We start from the raw sequence: 4,972 nt of genomic DNA on the forward strand, positions 1-4,972 counted from the left end.
TTCAGGATCCCAAATTTTGACCTCTTAACCACTGGTTCCAGGACCCTTCAGAAGAAAGAGCCCACACTGATCTCTGTTACCTGTCCCTGCCCGGGCAAGAGGTTTCGCAGAGTGTGAGACTGTAGGCCTGCGGCAAACGGAGCGCGCCTGCCCAGGGCTGCGGCTGCGCGAAGCCGATGGGGCCCAGGGAGAAGGCTCTGCCCGGCAGCGCCGCCCCAGAGACTGGGCTCCGTCGGCCGCGCGGCCCACAAGGCCCCGCGCAGAACGCGTGCGGGCGTCTGGGGCGAGGCGGGGCCGGGACGGGACCGCGAGGCTGAGGTCCCGGCTGCAACGCCACGTCCCGCAGAGCTACCCAGGCTAGGGTGTGGAGGGGAGGTACGGGGATGCCCACCCTGCTTCCGGGCCCGCCTGTTCCCGAGGGCCGCAGCTGATCCCCGGCCTTTGGAGGGAGAAGAAGTGCCGCGCCGCTCCGAGGCCCTGAGCCCTGGTGGGAGCGGGCGACCCAGGCTTCAGGTTTCTCTGGCCGGCCAGGCTTTGGCTTTCTGGCCGCGGCACTTGAGCCAGTCAGCGATGCGTTCACAGGCTTCTTACCCCATCGGGTGGTAGTGCCCGGACTTCCCTGCGTTTCTAACTTGCGCCGCTGCCAGGTCAAAAGAAAGGACTCACGGCCGGGATTAGGGATAGAAGAAGTCCAATCTCCCAGCCTACCAGCCAAAAACAGCTCGCTCTTCCGTAAAGTCTGTTTGGGCCCTTCCTTTGGCCGTAGAAGGGATTCCTGAACACCTGACGCATTCCTCCCGCCTGCTTATTTTATCCTCCAGTACCTCCTTCCGGTGTTCCTAGAAACATCGAGAAATCCTCAGCCTTCACTGAGTGGCTTTGAAGGCGGGTGCACAATACAATTCTTAAATTTTCTGAAAAGGAAGCTAAGGCAGTGTTACTAACGGTAACAGTAGCCAGCACTGAAATAGGTATTTACTGTGTGTCAGGCAGTGTTCTCTGCGCTTGCTAAATACCAACTCGGCCCTCACGGTAATTTCATGAAAGGAGTTGCCTTTATTACCCTCGGTTCACAGAGGAAGGCCTGAAGCACGGGCAGGTTAAATTATCCGCCAAGCGTCACGGGCCGGGATTCGAACACAGGTAGTTGCCCTGATGGAGTTGCGGCCCAAACCTGAGTTGTTGCTCGTGCTTGGGTCAGTTCCCTAGACGTCTGAGAATGTTCCTTAATGAAGGCATTGAGACCTCTCTGGGATGGCCAAGGCTGAAATGAAACTAACCCCGGCTCTTGGAAGTAATCCTTTACCATCTGCTCAGCAACTGGCTTTCAAAAGCGCGCTCGCCCTTGTTCCCTTACCGAGTCCTTACCGCGACCCGGGAGGCAGCTCTTGCCAGCCTTAGCCTGCCTGAGGAGGAAATCCAAGGCTGGGAGAGGTCACTGGCAGCCCAGCTAGTGAGACATCAGAACACAGACCCCGTGCCCTGGGAAAGGGGGGCGGGGGAGGGGGGCGGCGGCCGAGGACCGCGCAGGGGACTGGGGGATGGGAGGGAGGGAGCTGGTGTATGCGAAAGCCCAGCGCTCGGGAAGCCTTTCCACACGGAAAGCAGTCGCTTAGCAGGAGGCCAGAGTTGGCACTAATTCCGTGGAGGCGATAGGAGGTTGGAGCCTACGGAAAACTTGGAGGAGAGGAGGCTTAACTCCACTTGCTCCCAGCTTAGTTCAGGGGGTGTCTGCCGCGCGCTGAGAGCGCTGCATGGCTTCTTCTTGCCCCACGTTCCTGGTTTGCTAGCGCTGTTTCTAAAAGAGTAACCCTCCGCTGAAGGCTTGTTTGGTTCCTCCCAGGTCCTGTCCAGTGTCACTCCCTGATGACTCATCCCAAATGTAGTGGGAGTGTTGTCTGCCCTTTGTGATACTGTCCGGGTAATGCCCTCCCTGGGTGTCTCGCAGGGAGACCTCCTTAGCCCACATCTAAGCCCGTCTCTGTCATTTGGCCTTCTCCGTACTCTTAGCTCTACTGAGACATAGACACAGGAGATCCAGACATCAGGAATGGTCTGCGGCTCGCAAGCACTTCCCTGCCTTGCTTTGAGGCCCAAACGTTGGGCCCAAACTCAGCTGTCAGTGACTGTAGGGATAGAAGAACTATTTCAGTCCCCCAGGTAAGAAATGGAACCGACCCCACTCTCAGAGCATTGACTTTCCCCAGGACATTTTCCCAAGTTCAGAGGATCCCTGGAAACGTTGACCTCCTAGTGCCTCAGGTAAACTGACTCTAGCATGTAGATAATGCTACGAGGCATCTGATCACATACACAAGCTACTTGTTACTAAAATCATATGTATAAAATATATTCTTTAGAACTCTATTGTTTTGCTTCTCCAAGACCAATTGCTCTCCTATATGACTTCACACATTTTCTCAAAACCATCTTACATGAAAACATGCAACAAGGAGAAGTGACTGCTTTGTAGCTATGCAGCCAAGAAAAATCTCTCTCTGTAACACACACACACACACACACACACACACACACACACACACACACCCATGTCTGATCAGGTATAAAATTGTTCAGACCTAAATTGAATTCTAGGCCTTCAGGAAAGTGAACATTCAGGTCTTTAAAGTCAATATGTTTATTCTTCTTAGGATTTTGTGAATGATTTGTTTGACAATTCTGGATATTATTTATTTTAAAAATATGGATTTTCCTTAAAACTTTAGAGGACATTATTAATTATATCTTGCTTACCTTTATATCACATCACCAGAAGACTAGCAAATCAATGTGGGAATTGGCTTTTCAATAACTAGGTACAAGAGAACAAATATAAGTTTCAAGTCCCCTGCCTATTATTTTTGCCACTTTGTAATGTGTATACAATATTGTTTATAGTAGTGTTATTACAGTTGTTTGTGACAAGCTGATCTTTGAATTCCTTAAGGACTACTTCTCCAAGTATTAGAATTGAAGAAAACCTACTCTGGTAGTTTTTTAGTGCTTATGCAAATCTGTTAAAAGCTATAGACCTTCCATATAGTATTTGGGGAGACATTCCCCCATTGATGCTAGATTAATTCCCCTGGATTAAATCATGGAATACCTGCAATTAATTTGAACTGAAATCATAAAAGATAATTTTCACTCAATCCAATTTGCAAGATGACCAGGTAGCAGTTTGGGTATGAGAACATAGTTTGTGGAAAAAATGAAACTATTTCCAAGGCTCTAACAAAGAAATGTGAATCATCACTGTTGTGGTCACTGAGTGATATCTACTCCTCCAAGCCTTTTCATTCCTTTTCTTTTTTGCCTCTCTTTTCCTTAGAGAAAATCAGATGTCTCTCTCCTCAGGCTTCAGGAAAGTATGCCAAGGACAGATTCTGAGCTAGAAAGTCTCGGGCATGTTTGCATTCTGACTAGGCCCCCTTCCCAGGAAAGAATGTTGCTCATCCCCCAGCAGCCCAATTTACGATCTAAGTCCATATTTTAGAGGGCTAGCTTTGACCAGGTTCCAGGGAGTCGATTCTGCCTAGTATGAACCCACTATTTCAATAAGCACCTCTCTTTTAACTCAGGAATTGCACTCACCCTAAAATAAAGAGGAAAAGAGGTGGAACTCAGGTACTACTGAGTATTGTGATCATGCCCCTTCTCCTGGCTGTGGAAAGAAATTTGATGTAGAGCCTCTCAACTTGGTGACATTCCTAAAGCCTAGAGTCAGTCTTCTCAAAATCTGATGTTCCCTCCAATTTGAGACTGCTAGACACCCCTTGGTCCCCTGTCTGCCTGGAAAGCCTGGCCCAGAGAGAGAGAGGCTCAGAGGGGCTGACTATGCCCTGTCTACATTTCCTTCCTCCTACCCTACTCCTCCTACTAAGATACATTCAAGGGCTGTGTGTATGATTCTGGGAAGGACTTTGTAACCTGAGGATTTGACAGAAAATTCCTTGCTAAATCTCTAGATATTCATCTGGGGAGGGGTATAAAATCTGGGAGAATCCAGGGGGTCAGGATGCTGCATATTAGATCTGGTTCACAGGTTACATTCACTAGGTGAGCATGAGGCATTGGTTTCAGATCTGTAGTAGTTGCCTTCAATATTACCACAGTTTGCTTGCCCTGCTGGAAGTCATTCACAGAAGCCATTAAGCCAGCTGACTACAACTTAGATCCAGGAGAGAAAATGAATTACACAAAGCTCTCAAAGGCTATTCAGCTTGAAGCTGAACTCCCACAAAAGGAAGGGCATGTGGAACTTGAGATCCCTCAGAGAGAAGGTTTTAAACTTGAGAAATGTAGGTTATAACTATAATGATGATAGCTTTAGTAGCAGCAGGATTAAGAACAGTTACTATTTATTGAGAAAGAGGAAAAGCTGAAAAGAGAAAAATGTGAGTCAGGAATAATGATCCCTGCAGTTGGAAGCCTGGAGTCCCTCCTCACAGGCTACAAAATTATCCATCCTTTGAGTTTCTGGCTGTCCAAGAATGAGCCCGGGAAACCATTTATGACCTATTGAACCAACTGTAACTCTTGGTGAGGAACAGACCCATACTGAAATTGCCATGAATACTTATAAAAAACAAAGTGCCCCATCCCCATCCCTGTAAACCATTATCCACCTCAGCAAGTCTGCCTCTTCTTGCCTCTAAGTCATCCCTTAGAAAGTTCCTTACCCTCCTTGGTGAGGCTAGGGCAATGCAACACCCCTCCATGAAGCTCCTTTCTCTGCCTTCCCCAATCTCCTCATAGCCCCTTCCAGAGACCTCCCTGTAGGAAAGTTTAGGAAAATGTCTCCACCATCTATCTGCTTCTTTGGCATCCTCTTGTCTTCCAGTGTGTAAATATATATAATATTTTATATATATATATATGCATGTGTATATGTGTGTGTGTGTGTGTGTGTGTGTGTGTGTGTGTGTGTGTGTGTGTGTGTGTATATATATATATATATATATATATACTG

Source organism: Aethalodelphis obliquidens, unplaced genomic scaffold (assembly GCF_003676395.1).
Source record: "Aethalodelphis obliquidens isolate GAN/ISIS:26980383/991018 unplaced genomic scaffold, ASM367639v1 scaffold59, whole genome shotgun sequence".
Taxonomy (NCBI): domain Eukaryota; kingdom Metazoa; phylum Chordata; class Mammalia; order Artiodactyla; family Delphinidae; genus Aethalodelphis; species Aethalodelphis obliquidens.